General features: G+C 50.7%; 1 protein-coding gene across 1 annotated transcript in view; it reads left to right on the top strand.

Moving 5' to 3' along the window:
- The first annotated feature begins 1,419 nt into the window (after positions 1-1,419).
- TSPAN14 (tetraspanin 14) overlaps positions 1,420-23,526 on the top strand; it is an 82,455-nt gene continuing 60,348 nt past the window's right edge. Inside the window, exon 1 of the mRNA XM_064290322.1 lies at positions 1,420-1,528. The gene's annotated coding sequence lies outside the window, so the exon portion shown is untranslated. The remainder of the gene's footprint in view (positions 1,529-23,526) is intronic.

Raw genomic sequence — 23,526 nt, 5'->3', positions numbered from 1 at the left:
AACTCCTCAAGGCCTTAATAACAACTCTTAATTCCTTGGCATGGCCCCCAGGCCCTGCATGGTCCAGCCACTGCCTACCTCCCACTTTCTCCTGCCCAGACTCTCAGGCTGTAGCTACACAGCTTTCTTCCAGCTGCTTGAAACATCCAGTGCTTTGCCTTCTCAGGGCCTTGGCACACTATTCTCTCTACCTGGAATGTCTCTGCCCTACTTTCCCTAAGGTAAAGTCCTTGTTCTTTTGGCCTCCATTTCAACATCACCTCCTCCCAGTTTTCCCTGACTGCACCACCTATGATATTTCTTATTCTCTAACCCAGCCCCTCGCTTTTGTCCCAGCTTTTGCTTTAGTTTTGGAAGAAGTCGTCTCAGCTGTCCTGTTTGTTTAGAGTCAGCACAAAGCAAGCACTCAACAACCAGCTGCTGAAGGTTCCCCACAGAGGTCGTTGACCACCTGGGGCCTCACAGACAGGCTGCGGCTCCTCAGCAAAAAGCTAGGAACGGACTGAACAGTCTGGATTTCAAGTTTTCCTCCTTACACTGGGCTTAACCTGTTGGTCGCTATTACTAAAATGTGTGCAATTCCGAGCCCAGTTAAACAGAGCTCGTGTTTCATGTTGTCTTCAGAGCGCTGGGACCCTACGACCCTAGGCCACCTTTGTTATCTCTGAACCCTGCCAGCCGTGTGGATACCCCCTCCATCCCGTCGTCCCCCCCCCCAAGTCATCTCCTTAGAATGAAGGCGAGGCACAAATCTCAGCAGGCAGTTCAAACAAAGCGCAGTATTTTTGGAACCAAGGCTAGACGAAGTGAGTCCTCGCCGTGCAATTTCCAGAGACGTAAAAATCTTAATTTACTACTCCTTCTGGAGACTGCTCCCACTCCCAGCTTCTAGCGCGGGCAGGAACGCCTTCTATTTTCAACACAGCCATTTTCCAAACTCCTTCGCCCACCCTACCCGGTAATCCCCTGGGCCCCCACACCGAGATGTGGCCTCCCCGCGGCCCCCACAGCTAACGCTTCTCCCCGGCTCAGGTCCCGCCTAGCCGGGGCTCGGCCGGGTCCGCGTCCGCACAGCGCACCTCCGCCAAGCGCGCTCGGCGACCACAACTACCCACCCGGATCCGTCCTCGGTCTGCGCTGCGAACCCGGGGCCTGCGCGCACCGGGCCCGCCCTCGGCTCCGGCTCCGGCACCGCCCAAAGCGGGACAAAGGGGCGGGCCGGGACCAGGGCCCTCGCGGCGGAGGCTGGAGACGCGAGCTGGGAGGCGGGGCGCGGCGGGGGAGGGGACCCGGGCCGGCAAGGGCGGGGGCAGGGGCAGGGCGGAGCGCGCGGGCTTCGCCGGCAGCGTCCGGGGAGAGCGGCGCCCCTTCCTCCACGGACCCCGCGTCCCCAGCCCCGCCCCTGCGCGCCCCGCCCCTACGCGCCCCGCCCCCGTCGCGAGGACGGCGGGAGTCGCGCCCTCAGGTCCTACGCCGCCGAACTTATTCTAACTTCTTCGGCCGAGCGGGGCCGCGCCGCCGCGCCCAGGTAAGTAGCCACGGTACCCCGCTGGAGCGCCGGGCCCTGCCCCTCATTGTCTGGGACCGCCTCCCCGAGGGCCCTCCGGAGACTAGGACTGCTCCCCGGTCCTGCCTCGGCCCTCGGACTCCTTCCTCCAGCCCGGGGGCGGGCGCCGGCTTTGTCTGCCCGGATTGCCCGCGAGGGGCTGGAGGCCTCAGCGCGGACCCCGCTGAACCGAACTCCTCTGGCTCCCGGCGGAGTGGGAACCGCGGTGGGCGACCCGCTGGGGCCCCGGGTCAGTCGCCCTTGCTCTCGCCCAGTCACGTTCACGGGCGGGGTCGGGAGTGCCAGGGGAGGGAGGGGCCGGCCGCCACCCCCACCCCTACCCCCGCCCGGCGCTCTCCCCTTGCCCCCAGCCGCGAACCCCGGGGTGGGCGCGCCTTCCGGCTGGGTCGCAGGCCTATGCGGGGCGTTGGCACGGTGCTCGCCTCCTCTTCCTGGGCGCTAGGCCGCCCCGGAGTGGGCTTCTGGGACAACGCCCTCTCCCCTCGCCTCGCCGTGGGCGTGCTCCAAGTCCCCTACATTGGCCGCGCGTCCCACTCTATCCCCCGAGAATTTGGGGCGGCTCAAGTTCGAGTAGGTGGTGACCCAGCCGGAGCTTGGGCCGAGTTGGGTCTGTGACTATAGAGTTGGCTCGTTCCAGGCCACTGCTCCACCCCGAGAGAAGTGGGTGTATGGGTGGGTAGGAAGTGGGTGTGTGTATAGAGACTTCGACCTGATACTTCGGGGACATTTGTCTCAGGGACGTGAAGCTGGGGAATAGCGGTCCCTGCCGTGGGAGGCGGAGGAAGTCCTGTCCGGGCCCCCCCCCACCCCCCGGCCTGGTGGCTGGCCGGAGCCGTGAGCACGTGGTGTGTGCGCTGCCTGCCTGTCCCGGGCGCTGGAGTCTGGGAACCTGGGGTCGTCCGGCAGTAGCGCGGAGCTTGCATTGAGGCCTCTTCAGGTGTGCCCTCTGCAGTGGCCTCCTTGGTGGAAGGTCTTGGGGTTGGGAGTGGATCCAGCTGCCTGCCAAATCCTCAAAAGCAGCCTTCTCGAGCCCCTTGACCTATGACTTGAAGAAAAAGTTAGCACCTGCTGAATGCCAGCCTTCCCTGTTTGTGAAGGGAAACCTGGGGCCCAGGCTATAGGAGCACCCCACACCTCTCTGTCTCCTCTACATCCAGTTGTTGGTTGGTCCAGGCACCTGGTCCTTCCAAGACCCTCCTCTGCTCTTGCATGCTCTGAATGCATCCCACACTCCACAGCCATGACCTCATATGCCCTTCCAGTTCTTTCCAGGGCTGTCTCCAAGCTTTGTCTGGTCCCGAGGACCCCAAATGTCTAGGGTTCAGGGCCCTGGAAGCCCAGGCCACCAGGGGGATTTTCCCCTCCCACTCTCATTGTGTCTCACCTTGTTGCACCCCTTCTTCATTTGGGGAGTTCATTGATTTTTCACTTCATGGATATTGCAGGACTGCCTGATGAGATCCTTAATTTCATTTCACACACCTCGATGGAGGTCCGTGAGGCCGGTGCAGGGCTCACAGCTCACTGACTGGCCATGAGCATCCAGGGGTCCTAGAGCCCAGGCTGAGCATGCAATTGGTTCTCAGTAGTATTTACTGATGTGAGCTCAGTCTTGGCTTAGCCTTGTTTAGGCAAATGAGTCTGAGCCCACTGGTGCTTCTGGAGGCTTGTGGCTGTCTCTAGGAAGAAAGGATACTGAGAGGAGGGGGCTCTGAAGGGTAGGCTACCTAGGGACATTACCCCATTTGCCAACTGAATGGCTGTTTGTCTCGGGGGACACGTGATGTGCCTTCCTTCCAATATTTGGGATTAGGAGGATGAGGCTTCCTGGTTGGCGGGGGGGCACTTGGTTGTAGTGAAATTCTCTAGGAGGCCAGGGGAGCCCTGAGTTCTGGAAACATTTCCTGAGGCCTCACTTCCGGCCACCACATGCTCAGAATTTGACTTAACCGCTTGTTTAACTTCACCTGGGGTAGAATTCAGTTTGGCAGTGCATATTTATAGAGTGCACTGGAAACCCTGGTGGCATAGTGGTTAAGTGCTACGGCTTGCTAACCAAAGGCTTGGCAGTTCGAATCCACCAGGCGCTCCTTGGAAACACTATGGGGCAGTTCTACTCTGTCCTAAAGGGTCGCTATGAGTCGGAATCGACTTGACAGCACTGGATTTGGTTTGGTTTTAGATAGAGTGCATCGTGTTCTGGGAAACTTTTGTTGGGTTTACAGTCAAGTAAATGCTATGGACAAGGTTACAAAAATGCTGCTGTAGGCTTGACAGTGTGGAAAGCTGGTAGTAGAAGAACCGAGCACTGTCCTGGAAGCTTTTCTTGTATTAAGTCATTTGATTCATTGCAACAACCCTGTATGGCTAATGGCCCCATTTTACAGATGAGGAAACTGGTCCAGAGGTTTCAGGATGAGCTGGGTTTCCTCATTTTTAGAACAGTATCTTCCTTCCAGAGATGATTAAAGTCGATTAACATACATTAACAAGCCTGGTCCACGTAGACCTAAGACTTCCTCAGTGCAGATAAACTTACGCCTGCTTCTGAATGCGTCCTCATCTCTCTAGCACAGCCTGGGCACACAACAGGTGTCTGGGAACTCCTGCTGATTGCCTGGCATCTCCCTAGGCTGCCCTGGATAGAAGATTGGAGAGTCGCTGCTTGTTTTCAACAGGGCAGATTAAAGTTTGCTTGTGGTGCAGTGGGTAAGAGCTATGGCTGCTAACCAGAAGGTTGGCGGTTGGAATCCACCTTGGAAGCCCTATGGGGCAGTTCTACTCTGTCCTATAGTCGAAATCAACTCAATGGCAACGGGTTTGGTTTGGTTTTTGGTGGTAACGACAATCCCGAATCTCTACGGCTTAAAGCAGCGAAGGTTTATTTCTCCCTTACACCGTGTACCCATTACTGCGTGTCTTTCTGTTGTCCTCACTGCTGATTAATTGGAATATTCCTGGTCACTTTAGCAGAGGGACAGAGCAGGGTGGGTCTAGACCTGGCCCTTAAAGCTTCCACCTAGAAGTGGCACTTCATTGGCCAAAGCCAGTCACATGGTCACACCTCCAGGGGGCGGGGAAAGAGGACTGGAAGCACTGGTGAGCAGGCTGGTTCCTCCCACACTGCCTGCCTTCTTGACCCCTGCCCAGGTCTGGGGTCCCCGTCTTGTGGCGTGTTACCATTCTGTGTTGCGTGGAACAGTGATTGTGGGCTAGTCAGAGTAGCACTGTTCAAAGTAAAGAGGGGCTGAGGTGCCACATTGGCAGGGCAGCGGTATGGTGACCAGAGTGTACACAAGGGCAGGCAGCTCTGCGGGGGCAGCATGCTCCCCTGGCTCTGCCCAGGTTATTTCAGCTCCTTGGGTCTCCTCATTCATTTATTCATTCAGTCATTCTTGGACCCAGGCCTAATTCCTGGCTAAGAACTTTTTTTCTAAATTTTACTGTGGTAAAATATATATAACATAAAATTGCCATTTTAGTCGTTTTCAAGTATACAACTATATGGCATTTATTACTTTCAGAATATTGTGCAGCCATCATTATTTATTTCCAAAATGTTTTCATCACCCCAAACAGAAACACTATAACCTTTAAGCAGTAATGCTCCCCTCCCGTTCCCCTGGCCCCAGGTAACTTCCTGTCTACTTTCTGTCTTTATGAATTTTAGACTGAGAACTCTCATTGTGTATGTGTGCAGCCCCAGACCCTGTGCTGGGGGCTGTGACCTTGGTCCTTGATCCCTGTTCCCTGCTGCTGGGGTCCTGGTGGCCTTTAAAGACAGGTGCCGGTGTCTATGGAGGCAAGGAGGCTCCTGCTCCCCTTCAGTTCCCTGGCATCTCAGCCCCAACGGCATGACGGCATGCTGTTCAGCCCCAACCTGAATATGGCGAGCACCTGAAGCCTGTCCAGGCACACTGGCAGGCCCTGCCTTCCCCCTCCCCTTTCTGGGATCTGGGGATGAGCTTGTGGGTCTGGGGTGGGGAAGGAAGAGGTGGTGGGGATACTGAAGGGTGGAATCCCCCCCTTTGTTAATTGAATTTCTCACCTTCAGCTACAGTGGCAGGGCGTTAAAGAGCCAGGCACACACTGGACCTTGAACCTGTGTGTTTCTTCACTTGCTTGGTTTCTGATGACTTCCAGCAGGACCAGGAGACACTGGTGGAGGGTGAGACCATGTTCCTCTGCATAGCCTTAACTCACCCTCCTTAGGTACATTTTTATCCTCTTTTACAGAGCTGCTATTCTCCCACCTGAGGAGAGGAGGCAGTCCTTGAGGAGGCGAGAACCTTTGGCCTAGGTGAACGCCTGTGTCTGGTTTGCCTCCATTAGAGCAGCTGCGACTGAGTCGGTCTGTGGTGTGCGGAATGTTTGCGCACTGTTTCCTCTTCTGTGCGTCTTGGGTTCAGACAGCGTGGGGCCTGGACAGTGGAAGTGTGGATCTGGCCTACACCGCAAGGGTGAATAACACTCCCCAGCTCATACACCCAGCAGCGGGGAGGCCAGCTTTTGGGTTGTGGCTCCTTTCCAGCCGAGTGATCTAGACAAGTCTTGGATTTTCATTTTTTTCTTTTGGACTAGGTATTCTTATCTGTAAAGCAGGGAGAATGAAGGCTGTCCTTCCTGTCTCACAGGGTTGCTGTGAGCTTAAATGCGAGCATCGGGTTTGAGAAGCAGGATCTGAAAGCCCCTGAGTTGGGGCCTGACAGTCTGGATTGGGGCTGATGGCTCTCAGCAGAGTGCTTGCCAGGAGATGGTCCCCAGTTCCTGCCCTCTGTGGGCCCAGTGGAGTTGAGTGGGGCAGAGCGGAGTTGAGCCAGCCTCGATTTTTGCTTCAGAGGCATCCAAGCAGACTGGCCAGCCTGGTAATCTGATGGGGTTGGGCAGGTTGAAGGTGGAAAAACCCGTTGTAGTCAAGTCAATTCCGATTTATAGTGACCCTATGGGACAGAGTAGAATGCCCCATAGGGTTTCCAAGGCTGTACATCTTTACAGAAGCAGATGCTACATCTTTCTCCCGTGGAGCAGCTGGTGGGTTTAAACTGCCAGCCTTTTGGTTGGCAGCCAAGTGCTTTAACCACTGTGCCACCAGGGCTCGCTCTGCTCCCTAGCTGAGCGCCAGGAAGAGGGCCCTAGAGCCTGGTGTCTTTTTCAGCTAGATAGCTGAAACTGGGGCTGCATGACTCTTGTGGTGATTGGCTCTAAAGTGGCCTCGGGGGCGCTCCCGGATTTCCTTAGACTCTCTGTGCCCCCTGGAATTTGGGGTTACACTTTCGAGTCCCCAGTCATGAGACTACTTGGTTGTGTGAGTGTCCAGGCCCAGGTACAGCAGGATAGGAGAGGAAGCTGAGGCACTGACTCCTCCCTCTGCAATCTGATGGTCCTGTGCAGAACCACAGTGTGCATGCAGGAGCTTGGTGACCAGGCCAGAGCTTGGTCACTGGGAAGCAGAAGGATGATGTCAGTGTGAGCTGGAGGAGCGGGAGGCCTCTGGCAGGGCCTGACAGAGCCCTGGCTCCTGGATGGTAAGGTTTGGGAGGGGTGGGAGGAGTCGAGGCTGGCATGCTCGCGGACTTTCTCTGGGTCTTCTGCAGCGCATCCGCCAGCTATTGGGGTCTGTGCTCATCTACTCTGCAGGAACCAGAGACTGAAAATAAAAAAAAAAGAGGCTTTGAGGAGTAGGTCGTGCTGAGGGAATGAGTGTTCTCAAATTCTTTCTCTGCACCTGAGTCTGAGTGGTGAGCCTGGGAGGCCGAGGGCAGCAGCATACCCCAGGGTACCACTCCAAGGTGAACCTTGTGCGTCTAGCATCAGAGGCCCATGAGGTGCTCAGGAGACCTGGGCTTATTGGAGAGTGGCAAGTGGAATAAGGAAGACGGACACTTGGCTTCAGATTTGGATCCCCCAGGGAGGGACGACTGGGCCCCCTACCCACTGCGGCGGTTCAGGCTGTGGTGGGGCTCTCAACAGCAAGAAGGTGTTGATTCCCAGCCTGAGGCACCCACTCAGCTGTGCCATGGCCCTGCTCCTGGCAGCCTGTTTGACCGCTGCCACAGAGCCCCTGCTCTTCTCCAGCGACCTCTCTGACATCGGCTGGCTTGTGATTGACTGTCTTGTTTCAGCCCTTCAGCCCTGGGCCAGGAGTCAGGCTATGTTCCCTAGATCTTGGTGGCAGAGCCTAGTTCCAGCCCCAATCCAGGAAGACTTGGGCAGTTCCATGTCGCATGCTGGACAGTGTCCACCGTCCTTGCACTGGCCTGAGCTCATCCTCACTCACACTTGCCCCTTAGGAGCAGTGTCTGCCCCTGAGGGCCTCCTTTCCTCATGTTCAGAATCCCAGGTCCTTTTCTTTTCAGCATGTCTTGGCTCCATGTTCCCGGCCTGTTGGATGCCCACTGCACCCAGGGAGTAGTGTGGTCTGTTGGCTCTCAGAGCACAGCAGTTCCCGGCATCATCTCTTCCTTGGCGCGATACTGACCTGCCCCTCTGAGCCTGCTCTCCTGTGCATCCTGGTCGGTGAGCCATTCTGCCGACTTTGTGGATGCCTCTCCCTTACCCAGGTGTCCAGGGACTGCTGTCCCTTTGGCTCGCTGGGCTAGGGGAGGTGCTGCTCCTGCTCTCCTCCCCCTGCCTGGAAGGTGCACTGCAAATGCCTCTGGGCTGAAGCTTCTGGGTGAGGCCTTGGATCCCTGAGTCCAGTCAGCCCGTTGTCATTGTCCCCTCCTCTCCTTGCTCAGTCCCACCAGCTTGCCCTAGGCCCTCTGCACCAACGGCCCTGTTTGGTGTCTCTCCTACTTCTGGGGCCGCTCCTGTTTCTACAGCCGGCTTTTTGGGAACCAGGGCGACCACTGTTGTGGGAAAAAAGGGCATGTGAAGAGAACCTATTGGCCACAGTGGGGGTCTTCCCCACCCCTGCAGAGAAAGAGGGGCGTTCTGTGCAGCTAAGCTGATTCCTGTGAAACAAGTAACGCTGTAACGTGCATTTGAGGTGGCTGCCAAGAACAGAGTTGGGGGTGGTGTGGGTCGTTCCCAGGCCTCTGGGATGCTGAGGAGAAGGCATTGTGGGAGAAGAGGGGAGTGGCATGTGCCCAGTTATGGGGTGGGGTGTGCACATTTCACCAGGGGCTCTTGGGATTAGGGTACCCCTGAAGCTGCTGTCTGTGGAAGACAGATGAGGTGGTAGAGTAGTCATCAGCGAAGGTGACTGCCTGGGTGTTGGGGAGGCCTGTGCTTGGTCTGATGAGATTGTGCGGCTGGGCAGGAGCTGCTGAGGGCTTGTGCTGGGCCCATGGAAAGGGGCAAAACGTTGCTTCCAGTGGCTGAGGTATGAGGGCTCCAGAAGCCAGCATGATGCTATTTGGGAAGTCTCGTTTGTGCTCCTTAATTTTGAGGCTACTTGTTGAATGTTTTACCAGCCCTCAGAAGGTCAGAAGGCATGTCCTACAAGAGGGGAGCCAGATACGTGTCTTCCTTTGGCTAGTCTCCCTTCTTTGTGGCCTGGGTGTGTCTCTGTGGCAACTTTGGGGGAGGAATTCTGTCCAGGAAGAGCGTGGTTCATGGATGCCCCCCAGTTCTCACCCAGATGGCCTGGCCAGGCCTGGTTCTAAGGCAGAGTGTTGTCGTCAGAAGCAGGGGAGACTGAGATGGCTTTTTATTGTTCCTTAGGGGGAACATCATTTGGGGGAACTGCGTCAGTCCTTCTGAGTGTGGAGTAGTGATTGACGTACCAGGTAAAGGAGGCTTTTAAACAACATCTGTGTATTCCTTTAGCAAGGAATAAATAACAGCTGCATCTCATAACTCCATCTTGCTGCTTCCATTTCCTGAAAGGTACATGGAGTTTAGGGGTTAAGGGATTGGGGTTTTGAGCTAGGATTTTGGAGAAACTGTTTTTAGTATGTCCTATTATGAGTCGGAGTCGACTCGATGGCACTGGGTGGGTTTAGGAGTTGAGCCAGGCCTAGAAATCTGTTGGAATATCTCTCCTTAGCTGCTGAAATTGGGATGTGCTCCTAACACTGGGACCTAGAGCTCGCTGATGACTGGGGAGGGTCCTGAGAAGGGTTCTTGCTGGAGGCCCAGGATACATGAGCTACTACCCCTCCACCCCCTACCTGGGGCCTGTCTTAGTCATCTAGTGCTGCTATAACAGGTATACCACAAGTGGGTGGCCTTACAGTCAGAAATTTATTCCCTCATAGTCTAGGAGGCGAGAAGTACAAATTCAGGATGTCAGCTCCAGGGGAAAGCTTTCACTCTCTGTCAGCTCAGGAGGAGGTCCTTGTCATGGAGCTTCCCCTGGTTTAGGAGCTTTTCAGCACAGAGACCCCAGGTCCAAAGAATGCACTGTCCTCCTGGCTGTTCATTCTTGGTAGTCGGAGGTCCACTTGTCTCTCTTCTCGCTTTCATGTCTCAAAAGAGATCCACTGAAGACACAACGTAATCCTGTAGATTGAGTCCTGCTTTATTAACTAACTGCCTCTAACTCTGCCTCATTAACATCATAGAGGTTAGGGTTTACAACAGACAGGTAATCACATCACATCACAGAATGGAGGACAGCCACACAGTGCTGGGAATCGTGGCCTAGCCAAGTTGACACACATTTCTGGGGGACACAATTCAGTCTGTAACAGGGTTCTGAGTCTTACGTGGAGGAGCCTGGTGTGGAATAGCTTTAGGTTTGCCCTCTGCCTTTGTCACAGCCCTGAAAAAAACTCTTGCTCTTCCTGGGAAAACGACTTTTTGTTGCGGGACTTGAGGTGGAGTTGTAAGCAGGAGCTGAGTTGCTAAGCCTCTCTTTATCCCAGAAGCTGGCAAACCCTTCCCTCTCTGTCCTCCTTTCTCTCGTTTCCTCCCTCCTCCCCCTCTGCTCCTTGCCCCTCCCCCACTCCTTGTTCTGGGGAGCTATCAGAAGCTGCCTGTTGAATCTTTTGTGCTTCCAGCCACAAGCATTAGGCATTTTAAATATTAATTTAATATTAATTTTGAATGTATATACACGATTAAAAAAAAAATCACCAAAAGTTATAGAGGAAAATGAGTATTTCCACCCCGGGTCCTTTCAGCTCTGCCCCCAGAGGCCAGTCAGCAGATGTTCAGTGCCTAGTCAGGCGTCTCTGTACACCAGACATGTGTTCCCGGGGGGGCTCACTGAGCGCGCTGCTCTGGACCTGCAGCTCGTCACCCTAGATTCGCCTCGGGGCCGTTCAGTTTCCACACACACGGTCTGGTCTCTCACGTGGCATGCAGTCTTCTGTGCGTGTGTGCCGTGGCTGTGGGCACAGAGGTTGCATCCAGTGTGCTTCTGCCAGCCATGCTGTTGGGTGAATGCCTTACCTGTCGCTTCTGTGGAGACGGCTAGACCTGGAGCAGGGCATCAGGTGCCTGGCAGGAAGAGATCATGCTGGATGATTCAGAGAGGGAGAAAAAAGTGTCTGAGGTTTTCTTCTGGAGGGATCTTGTAGTTCTACAGTGGGGCAGCTAGAGCTGGAGGGAGCACAGTGGGGTGGGGTGGGGGCGGGGACGGGGCTGGCATGCTGGTCCACTGGGTCCACCTGTCTCCACGAGCACCACCACCACCTGTTTTGCAGCTCTGGCTGCACCTGCTGCGCCATGAGGCTGTGCACCCGGCGGATGTGAGTGTGAGGAGGCAGGCTTCCCTGAGCCTGTGGTAAGCGGCCCCCACGAGTGTACTGAGCTTGGGCTGCCTGAAGAAAGGGCCTTGGTGGAACAGAGGGCTGGGACTGGGCATGGACTTTCAGAAGACAGATTCTCCCGTTTCAGGGATTGGCATGAGGGTCTGGCCCTCACTGCACTGGGATCCCCCACCCCCTGCCCAACTTGTGGCTATATTGGGCCTGACTGCCAACCCGTCATTTTAAAAGCCCTTTTTTTCTTTATAAATAATAGATGGGTTTTCTGTTTCAAGCAGGCAGCTTCCTTTCTGTGCAGAAACAAAGGGTAAGGCTGAAAAAGCCAAACTTGTTGCCATCGAGTTGGTTCCGACTCAAAGCGATCCTATAGGACAGAGTGGAACTACCCCATAGGGTTTCCAAGGAGTGGATGGTGGATTCGAACTGCTGACCTCTTGGTTAACAGCCGAGCTCTTAACCACTGTGCCACCAGGGCACAGGCCAGATGAATTTTTTCTCCTGGGACAAGTGAGGGAGGTGAGAGGTACTTATAGGCTATGACAGAAGGCCCACTTTGGTGCCATCTGCTCCCTCCCAGGAGGTCTCTAGAGGTTCCCCACCCCTGTGGCCACTGTGTGCCCAGATGTGTGGCTCTGGCCGGCAGATACTCCCTAAATGGAAAGGTGGCCGTCATGCCCCAGTATGGTAGTGTTGCAGTCTGCTTCCCTGCCCTGGCCACCACCATTGTGTGTAGACCCTGAGAAGCCCAGAGCTTCCCCTGCCCACAGCTTTGTTTTACAGGGTTGGGCCTCTGCCACACAGTGTTCTATTGTGGCGATGGCAGCTAGGGCTGACCTGTGGGGCTGACGGGGTGGGACCTGGGGATGGACAGTAGAGCTATTCATGGGCTCTGCCCTGGTTTCCTGCTGCCTCCCATAGTGGGTTTTTGTGGGGGAGGGTGACTGACGATGCTATTGTTGCTGAAGCAGGAGCCCGTTATGCTTAATAGAAGTCTATTCTGGCCCCTCTTATGGTCCTTGGTGCTCAGTTAGCTGCCCAGCTCTTGCCCAGCCTAGGCCTGCTCTCTTGCTTGACACCGCCCCTTGTGGATATCTCTGCCAGCCCCCATCTCCCCCATCTCCAGTTCTGTCCCTTCCCCTCAGCCCTTGTGCTCTGCCCAGCACCCCCGGGGAAAAGTTCTGAGCAGCTGTGCAGTGAGTTGGGTGACCGGTGCCCCGCTTGTAGGCCACCTGCCTGTCTGCCACCCACGGAGTAGGCTGAGCCGGGCTCTCCTGGCCCAAATGTGCCTTTTGGGTGGGGCCAGGCCTGTGGCTGGGTTGCTGTCAGCCTTGCAAGCCTCCTCTTTGTGCCTCAGAGCTCAGCCCAGGTCCCTGTCCCTACAGCCACTTTCCTTTATTCTGCCACCTCTGAGCTCTTCAGTCTCAGGTGGCAGCAGGCAGCAGGAGGCTCAGTACTGATGGAAGCCATTAGACACGAATCTTCCCTCCCAGAAAAGACCTGGCAACCCCTAGCGTACTCCAGCTCCCTACCGGGACAGCTTTCTCTTTGCCTTGACAGGGTCTTTCCTTTCTTACTGGATCAGAGTGCTGGCCACCCTACAGGGGGCCAGAGAGAGGGCTGATGGTTTGTGGCCCCTGGGTGTGTGGTGTGAGAGAGAGAGAGCGAGACAGAGAGAGAGCCTCTCAGAGCACTTACTTGGCAGAAGAGGCTGCTTCCAGGCACCAAGTGCGGTCTTCCTTTATTTCTGTGTCCTTATTGAAATGGGCGTAGGCATAGCTCTTAGAAGTCGCGTCACAGGTGGTTGAGAAAATAGTTTCTTTTGGTCTGAGGATGGTTGTGGGAATTATTCTGTAGCTGAGGGGAACCACCCTCTACCCCTTCACACTTAAATGGTCCGAATGCCCTCCCGTCAGTTTTTGGTGGGTAAAATGAACTCTTTTGGGGGCCTGTTTGACCCCAGTGTAAGGTCACCCCCCTGCCCACTCTTTGATGTTCTTTGTGGAGGTGTTTCCCCCCAACCCAAACTGCCCTGTTTTCCAAACCACAGACAGAATATGAAGCCACCCACCTCTGAAGTGCAGAGCTATTCTGTTTTATGTAGGAACTTAGCTCCCATGCTGTCCACATGTTTAGTTTTATTTTCCCCTATCAGTCAATACCCACCCCTCTTGAGGTTGGCTTGGCTGTCTTACCGGAATCTCATCATCAGCCATAGCCTGCAAATTAGGAAACAGCACCCTCTGCCCCCAGGCTTGTACCTTGGGGTATCCTCATTTATTTTAGCAAATGATGTAACATCCTGAATACTTAAAGTGAGAACTCAAGTGCACGGAAACCCAGATACCGCTTTTGGGGTAGGTGACCCAGCTAGGTTGGGAGAGGTTGAGCGCGAGGGGCATGTGCTCTGGAAGACTCACAGAGAGGTGTTTGAGTCCCGGCTTTGCCACTGGTGCTGGGTGTCCTTTGTCATTGATTTCCACCGGCATAGGTCTCTGACTGGGAAGTGGAAGAGTTGCCCAGGTTAACTTTGGAAACTTTTTAGCTGTAACCTCAGTTCTGTGATTCTGAATCCAGAATCGTTGGTCACTACATTGAGTCTTTTGCCAGCTCGAGATCCACTGGAAGGACGGAGCTTAACAAAGAGCATTTCTTCCTCAGATGCTTTGGGGAGGGGGTATGGTGGTGATCCCCACAGGCTTCCTTGGGAGCCCACAGACTGGGCCCAGCCCACCCCAGGCTTGGTGTGGCACAGGCGCCCCCTGATGAATGGGCTTGCCTCCACCTTGAGCCCATGCTTTCCTTGGAAATGCCATGTTACTTTTGTGTCCCAGTGTGGCCCCTCTCTTGTGAAGTTGAACCTGGGGGGAGGGAAGTAAAGCTGTTTATCTCCCCCCAAAGTGAGACCAGGCCATTAAAAGTAAAAGCAAAAACAGTAAGGTAGAGACACCTTCTGTACTTAAATTACCCCCTTCTCCTTCCTGAGGAAGGGGCCTGGGATGAATTCTGCTTTGCTCTTTGTCTCTCCAGGCAAAGCCCTCCTTTTCCAGGCACTGCTCCTCAAGGGTGATTCCTGATTTCTAGCCATGTTTGCCTTTCCCTGCTCAGCCTCTGTTTCCCAACCCTCCCCCTGTGCCTCCTGGCCCCAAGGTGGCTTTCCTCTCATTGTCTGCTGAGCCACGATTAGCAGTGTGACTGCCCCTGGGCTGTGTGTGTATGATAGGCCTGTGGACTTGGACGGAGCCCATGGGGCATGGGTCAGACTTCCTAGTCATTTGGTTAGAGTAGCTTCCACAGCTGTCAAGTGGGAATAAAAATAACCTGTGAGGATCCGGTGGGATGCACTAAAATCCTGAACTCCATGCTGGCAAACTGGATATCCATCTGCAAAAAAATGAAACAAGACCCATACCTCACACCATGCACAAAAACTAACTCAAAATGGATCAAAGATCTAAATATAAAATCTAAAATGATAAAGGTCATGGAAGAAGAAATAGGGACAGTGCTAGGAGCCGTAATACATGGCATAAACAGTACACAAAACATCACTAACAATGCACAGACACCAGAAGAAAAACTAGATAACTAACTGGCTGTTGTTGTAGTTGTTAGGTGCCATCGAGTAGGTTCCTACTCATAGTGACCCCACGCACAACACAACGAAACACTGCCCGATCCTGAGCCATCCTTACAATCGTTGTTATGCTTGAGCTCATTGTTGCAGCCACTGTGTCAGTCCACCTTGTTGAGGGGCTTCCTCTTTTCCACTGACCCTGTACTCTGCGGAGCATGATGTCTTTCTCCGGGGGCTGATCCCTCCTGACAACATGTCCAAAGTATGTAAGACGCAGTCTCACCATCCTTGTTTCTAAGGAGCGTTCTGATTGTACTTCTTCTAAGACAGATTTTTCGTTCTTTTGGCAGTCCACGGTCTATTCAATATTCTTCACCAACTCCACAATTCAGAGGTGCCAATTCTTCGGTCTTCCTTATTCACTGTCCAGCTTTCACATGCATATGATGTGATTGAAAATACCATGGCTTGGGTCAGGCACACCTTAGTCTTCAAGGTGACATCTTTGCTCTTCAACACTTGAAAGAGGTCCTTTGCAGCAGATTTACCCAGTGCAGTGCATCTTTTGATTTCTTGACTGCTGCTTCCATGGCTCTTGATTGTGGATCCAAGTAAAATGAAATCCTTGACAACTGCAGTCTTTTCTTCGTTCATCATGATGTTGCTCATTGGTCCAGTTGTGAGGATTTTTGTTTTCTTTATGTTGAGGTGCAATCCAAACTGAAGGCTGTGGTCTTTGATCTTCATTAGTAAGTGCTTCAAGTTCTCTTCACTTTCAGCAAGCAAGGTTGTGTCATGTGCATAACGCAGGTTGTTAATGAGCCTTCCTCCAATCCTGATGCCCCGTTCTTCTTCATATAGTCCAGCTTCTAGTATTATTTGCTGAGCATACACATTGAATAGGTGTGGTGAAAGAATACAACCCGGACACACACCTTTCCTGACTTTAAGCCAATCAGTAGCCCCTTGTTCCGTCTGAACAACTGCCTCTTGATCTACGTAAAGGTTCCCCATGAGCACAATTAAGTGTTCTGGAATTCCCATTCTTCCCAATGTTATCCATAATTTCTTATGATCCACACAGTCGAATGCCTTTGCATAGCCAATAAAACACAGGTAAACATCCTTCTGGTATTCTCTGCTTTCAGCCAGGATCCGTCTGACATCAGTAATGCTATCCCTGGTTCCACATCCTCTTCAGAAACTGGCCTGAATTTCTGGCAGTTCCCTGTCTCAATATACTGCTGCAGCTCTTTTTGAATGATCTTCAGCAAAATTTTGCTTGCATGTGATATTAATGATATTGTTCTATAATTTCCACATTCTGTTGGATCACCTTTCTTGGGAATAGGCATAAATATGGATCTCTTCCAGTCAGTTGGCCAGGAAGCTGTCTTCCATATTTCTTGGCATAGACAAGTGAGCACTTCCAGTGCTGCATCTGTTTTTTGAACATCTCAATTGATATTCCATCAATTCCTGGAGCCTTGTTTTTCTTCAGTGCCTTCAGAGCAGCTTGGACTTCTTCCTTCAGTACCATAGGTTCCTGATCATATGCAATCTCTTGAAATGGCTGAACGTCAACTAATTCTTTTTGTTATAATGACTCTGTGTATTCTTTCCATCTTCTTTTGATACTTTCTGTGTTGTTTAGTATTTTCCCCATGGAATCCTTTACTCTTGCAACTCAAGGCTTGAATTTTTCCTTCAGTTCCTTCAGCTTGAGAAATGCTGAGTGTGTTCTTCCCTTTTGGTTTTCCATCTCCAGCTCTTTGCACGTGTCATTGGAATACTTTGTCTTCTTGAGCCGCCCTTTGAAATCTTCTGTTTAGTTCTTTTACTTCATCAATTCTTCCTTTTGCTTTAGCTGCTCGACGTTCAGGAGCAAGTTTCAGAGTCTCCTGTGACATCCATCTTGGTCTTTTCTTTCTTTCCTGTCTTTTTAGTCACTTCTTGCTTTCTTCATGGATGATGTCCTTGATGTCATTACACAACTTGTCTGGTCTTCAGTCACTAGTGTTCAGTGTGTCAAATCTATTCTTGAAATGGTCTCTAAATTCAGGAGGGGTATACTTAAGGTCATATTTTGGCTCTCATGGACTTGCTCTGATTTTCTTCAGTTTCAACTTGAACATGCATGTGAGCAATTAATGGTCTGTTCCACAGTCAGCCCCTGGACTTGTCCTGACTGATGACATCGAGCTTTTCCATCGTCTCTTTCCACAGATGTAGTCAGTTTGATTTCTTTGTGTTCCATCTGGTGAGGTCCATGTGTATAGTTGCCGTTTATGTTGGTGAAAGAAGGTATTTGCAATGACGAAGGTGTTAAAACCAGTTAATACGATTATTATTCAAATTTATGCACCAAACACTGGGGCCAAAGATGAAGAAATAGAAGATTTTTATCAGCTGCGGCAGTCTGAAATTGATCGAATATGCAATCAAGATGCATTGATAATTACTGGCGATTGGAATGTGAAAGTTGGAAACAAAGAAGAAGGATCAGTAGTTGGAAAATATGGCCTTGGTGGTAGAAACAGTGCCGGAGATCGAATGATGGAATTTTGCAAGACCAACGACTTCTTCATTGCAAATACCTTGTAGATAACTGGGAGCTCCTAAAAATCAAATACCTATGCTCATCCAAAGACTTCACCAAAAGAGTAAAAAGATTACCTACAGACTGGGAAAACGTTTTTGGCTACGACAGTTCCGATCAGCGTCTGATCTCTAAGATCTACGTGGTACTGCAAAACCTCGACAACAAAAAGGCAAATAACCCAATTAAAAAATGGGTAAAAGATATGAACAGACACTTCACTAAAGAATATATTCAGGTAGCTAACAGATACTTGAGGAAATATTCATAATCATTAGGCATTACAGAAATGCAAATCAAAAGTACAGTGAGAGTCCATCTCACACCAACAAGGCTGGCATAAATAAAAAAAACGCAAAATAATAAAGATTGGAGAGGTTATGGAGAGACAGGAACACTTATACACTGCTGGTGGGAATGAAAAATGGAACAACCACTTTGGGAATTGATTTGGCGCTTCCTTAATAAAGCTAGAAATGGAACTACCATAGAGTCCAGCACTCCCACTCCTAAATAAGAACCTTTAAAAAACCTTTACATGAACAGATATATGCACACCCGTGTTCACTGTAGCACTGTGGAAAATTGCAAAAAGATGGAAGCAACCAAGGTGCCCATGAAGAGATGAATGGTTAAATAAATGATGGTATGTTCACACAATGGAATACTACGCATTGATAAAGAACAACGACGAATCTGTGAAACATTTGATAACATGGAGGAATCTTGAAGGCATTATGCTGAGTGAAATTAGTCAGTTGCAAAACGACAACTATTGTATAAGACCACTATTATAAGAACTCAAGAAATAGTTTAAACAGAGAAGAAAATGTTCTTTGATGGTTACGAGAATGGGGAGGAAAGGAGGGAGGGTGTATTCACTAGTTGGTAGACAAGAACTATTTCAGGTGAAGGGAAAGACAACACACAATACAGGAGAGGGCAGCACAACTGTACTAAACCAAAAGCAAAGAAGGCTCCTGAATAAACTGAATGCTTTAAAGGCCAGCGTGGCAGGGGTAAGGGTTTGGGGACCATGGTTTCAGGGAACGACCAGGTCAACTGGCATAACAAAATCTATTAAGAAAACATTGTACATCCCATTTTGGAGAGTGGCATCTGGGGTCTTAAATGCTAGCAAGTGGCCATCTAAGATGCATCAATTGTTCTCCACCCACCTGGAGCAAAGGAGAATGAAGAACGCCAAAGACACAAGGTAATTATGAGCCCAAGAAACAGAAAGGGCCTCATAAATCAGAGACTACATTAGCCTGAGACCAGAAGAGCTAGATGGTGCCCAGCTACGACCCATGACTGCCCTGACAGGGAACACAACAGAGAACCCCTGAGGGAGCAGGAGAACAGTGGGATGCAGACCTCAAATTCTCGTAAAAAGACCAGACTTAATGGTCTGACTAAGACTAGAAGGACCCCGGAGGTTATGGTCCCCAGACCTTCTCTTAGCCCAAGACAGGAGCCTTGCCCAAAGCCAGCTCTTTATATAGGGATTGGACTGGATTGTAGGATAGAAAATGATACTGGTGAGGAGTGAGCTTCTTGGCTCAGGTAGACACATTAGACTAGTGGGCAGCTCCTATCTGGAGGGGAGATGAGCGCGCAGAGGGAGTCAGAAGCTGGCTGAATGGACGTGAAAATACAGAGTGGAGAGGAGTGTGCTGTCTCATTGGGGGAGAACAACTAGGAGCATATAGCAAGGTGTATATAAGTTTTTTTAATGAGAGACCGACTTGATTTGTAAACTTTCACTTAAAGCACAATAAAAATTAAAACAGGAAAATCGAGAAGTATAAACAAATGGAAAAACAGAACTTAAAAATCACACGGTTTCACCTCTTAAGAAACAACTTCCATTAACACCTTGAAGCGCGTATTTCCAGACGCTTTGCTATAGAGATACCAGTTGGGATTTTGTTTTCTTTTTACAAAAATGTCACCTCACTGTAGAATACTGTTTTGCAGTATTTTTTTTTTTCCATAACTTACTGCAAACATTTTTCCATGTCATTATACTTTTCTTTTCTACTGTTAAAAAATAAATAAATAAATATCCTGAGGTCCAAAATGAAAGCATTCTGCAGGAGAGGGTGATGGGTAACTTGATCATACCCTGGAAATGGACGTAGAGTGAAGATGGGTAGGCCTTTCTCCAACAGCTCTCCTGAATGGTCGTTTTCTTTTTGTGCGTCAGTTGTTTTTTTCTTAAGCATCTTGTTGTTAGGTGTGTTAAAACAAAACTCATAAGCCAGTAATAGAAACTGATGTTTATTTAATACATGATTTACAGATTGGGGTGACATTTCCACTGGGGAGTGAAAAATGTACTGAAGATGAAAAGAATTCCAAAATTCTTACACCACATCTTATCGGCATTGCCATGGAAACAGGGCCAGAACACTGTTTACATAATAAAAGTTTATCCTAAAATGCAGCTTCTAGCCTGACCTTAGTGTTTCTGTTTCTTGAAACTGACTGCATATAGATAATACTTCATGAGGCCCAAGAGGAACTTTTTTTTTCTTTTTTACAAATTAAGCTAGGCTATTGTTTGACATGACATGGTGGTACAGTGGTTAAGTGCTTAGCTGCAAACCAAAAGGTTGGTGGTTCAAACCCATCAACTGCTGCGTGAGAGAAAGATGTGGCAATCTGCTTCCGTGGAGATTTATAGCCCTAGGAACCCTGTGGGGGCGGTTCTGCTCTGTCCTACAGGATATCTATGACTTGGAATCAACTTGAGAGCAGTGGGTTTGGTTTCTTGGGGTTCATTTGTTTAACCTAAAGGTGACTTAAGGAAGACCAGTTTCTTCAAGTCTCAAAGTTCAATAGAAGATCTCAGAGCAAATGCCTGGGTGGGTCACCCCAACTCCACAGACCCCAGAAATCTGAATTCCAGGAGAATTAAAACTATTTATAAGGTGCCATAGAGTTGGCTCCAACTCGTGGAGACCTTATGTGTAATAGAGCGAAACGTCCGGTCCTGCGCCATCTTCATAATCACTGGTATGCTCGAGTCCATTGTTGTGGGCACTGTATCAGTATATCTCGTGGAGGGTTTCCTTTATTTTTACTGATGTCCGTTATGTCCTTCTCCAGTGGTCGGTCCCCGCTGATGATACACCCAAAGTAAGTGAGCCAAAGTCTTGGATGGTATTCTGTGATTTGTAGGGTTTTCATTGGCAAATTTTCAATGTAGATCTCTAGGTCTTACCTCCTAGTTCTGACTGTCCAGAGTGCTGTCCACAGGCCCGTGTATGGGCAGTGTGGGCGTCACCTCAAGCTTGTTGAAATGCAGAATCTTTGGAGGCCCCCATCTAGACCTGCAGAATCAGAATGTGCATTTTATTAACACGATTCCCAGGAATCCCTGCACCTGCAAATTTGAGAAGCCTTATCTCAGACTTCTTTGCCTGCCCTGTTACTCTTACTCCCTCATCACCCTCTCGCCCTCCTTAGAGTTGAGGACATCAGACGTGCCCAGCATCCTGGGCTCTGTGACCCCTGCCTTTTAGGCCTGCTGGGTACAGCAGATACCCCTGGTGGGCAGGCAGGTGGGTGGAGCTAGGGCCCAGGAAGCCCCCAGCTGGTGAGGGCATCTTTAGGGCACAGACACAGAGAGGTAATTGGAGCCCCCTGGGAGAAAGGGCGTTACTTTGCCATTTGGTGCCTCTCTGCCTGTCCCAGCTGGACAACAGGATCTGAATTGGTCTGGAAAAGTTGTTTGCTTTTTGTAGAAATGCAGAAGTATTTTGGTGTGTGTGAAAGTTCAAATGAGTAGTTCAGAAAAAAGAGTACTATAAATTTACATTTTGTAGCATTTTTGTAGTGGAAAAGTTGGAGTTCACTCCTGGTCAGGGCTTCAAACAGGTTCTTTCCGGTTCATTTGTGGCCAAGGAAGTGACACTGGAGCAGACCCAAATTTTTAAAATTTGGTTGAACCGGAACCATAACCAGAATGGGAAAAATGACAGGTTAAAGCCCTGCTAGGAACTTAATCTCTTTTTTTTAAAAATAAGTGCAGTGTACCTGTTGCATAGCAACCAAATCTCTCGCCCATGGGATTTTGCACAAAGTCCGAAACAGCGGTGCCCCACTTTTGAAGATGGCCGCCGACCGTACCGCTTGAATGTGTCTCTTCTCAGTTCTGGCAGTAATCCAATCTCACGCATCAGGCCCCTGAAAGGGCTCACTGTGCCTATCCCAAGTCTTCTGTTCCAGGACTTCAACCAGTCATTTTTCCCCTTTCAGATCCTTTTGGGTTTCACTTTGTCAGCTGTGCCTGAGCTGGTTCAAACTGGTTTGAAGCCCTGTTCCTGGTTTTGCTTGGATTGCCTGTGGTCTCCTATATTCTGGGAGGCAGAGGGTGGCTAGTGGAGTCTGTCCCCACCCCTTGCTGATTACAGGGCCTGTCCTACTGGGCTTTGTTCTGGGGGGCTGAGCTGCTAACCACCTGACCCTGGAAACCTCTGTATTCCTCCAGGCTCCTCGGAGCTGGTTTCAGCAGTTTCTCACTGTTGACTTGAATTAAAAAAAAAAACAACTCTGTTCCTCCCCTCTATTCCCTTCCTCTTCTGACATTCTCAGTGCACTTCCTTTTGTTTATTGTCCCCCAGGGGCCTTCACTTTTCATAGTTTCTTCTGAAAGTTTTTGTTGTGGCTTTAGCTCTCTCTGTGAACCTTTTCCCCCAGGATGTTTGTATGGCTTAGAGGAGGCCTGTTACAGACCCGCCCTGGACTGGGGGATGCTGTTCAAGGGAGTGGAGTGGCCTGCTTGTGTGTTAGCCTTAAGGCACAGCATATGGTAGCCAACTGTCAATTTCACACATAGATTTTTAAATGTCTTAGAACCACACTGTCTATGCTTTTCAGGCCTGGAGAGATGGAGGAAAGGTGTGTAATTCTACCTCGTCTTATACGTTTTCTTTGTACCGGGGGAGCGGAGGCCGCGTTAGGACAGCCTATACAAAGAGAACATTTCAGATCCGCATTAGGCATTTGGGTCAGACCCTTGCAGCATACTGGTGCAGCTCCCTTTGTGGCCTCCCAAGGCCCAGTTATTGGAGCAAAGTTTGTTTCTCCCTAAGAATCTGTGCGCACTTGTTGCTGAGCATCTGGCGTGTTGAGAAGTGGCTTCGTTGCACTGCGTGAGCTCTGCACATGGCAGTGCTGGTTGTCTTGGCGCCGTTCCAGGGTCCGCCTGTGCTGGGGTCATCTTGGGGGCTCTGCTGAAAACCCGCATCCAAGCCTGTTGTGTGTAGGGGTGTACAGTTGCCCCCACCATCCGCATACTCCCATCTCAGGACCTTTCAGTGTCCAGGTGTGGACTGCTGAGTTAGTTCAGGCTTTAGGCCAGCTGCTCTGTAGAGCATTTCCCAACCAACTCGCTCCTTTCCTGTACTCTGGCACCTGCTTGGCTCTGCTTTTAGAGACATGTGTGTCCCAACCTTCTATAACCTCCCTCCCCTACCAGCACAGCCCTCACTGTGTGCTCCTGTCCCACACCCACATGGCTCCTTGTATGCAGTAGGTGCCTGAGCATGAGGTGTTCACCTATTACAGTCTGGGAACCATGGACCCCAGAAAGTGAGTCCTTGTCTTACCCACAAGAAAAGAATTACTTACGGAGACTTGGCTGACTTTTGAAAGGAAAACCTTTATTAGAAAATGAAAGCACTGCACAGTGGGGCAGCAGCCCAGTGTATAGCACTCTAGCAGGCTACTACTCCCTTGCACAAGTCTTTGTCTCAAGCTTTTATTATTCGCTAAGAAAAGGAAGTGGGGTAATAGCAAATCAGCAGCTAGGATTTCAGATAATGCTTTTTTTGGTATAAGCAGTTCAGTTCGATGTGACTATTTAGTTCCTTACCTGTGTGTGCACTCTGCCAGTAAGATGGAGTCTGTGACAAAGGCTTCTGGGAAGGTTGGCAGCACTTATTATGGGGTGTTGCACCTGTGCAGTCCCTCCTGTGGTGCGGGTTCAATTACTGTCTTGGGCAGAAGTCATCCATCGGTCACCTTGCAGATGTCTGAGCATGCTGCAGGGACCATTTTGAGCCAGTCCTTCTGAAAAAACATCTTACAAGGGAGTACATTGTTTGTTTTTTCCTTATCA

The sequence above is a fragment of the Loxodonta africana genome, chromosome 8 (genome assembly GCF_030014295.1).
Source record: "Loxodonta africana isolate mLoxAfr1 chromosome 8, mLoxAfr1.hap2, whole genome shotgun sequence".
In the NCBI taxonomy this organism is placed as follows: Eukaryota; Metazoa; Chordata; class Mammalia; order Proboscidea; family Elephantidae; genus Loxodonta; species Loxodonta africana.
This window is presented reverse-complemented; position numbering and strand designations above follow the sequence as displayed.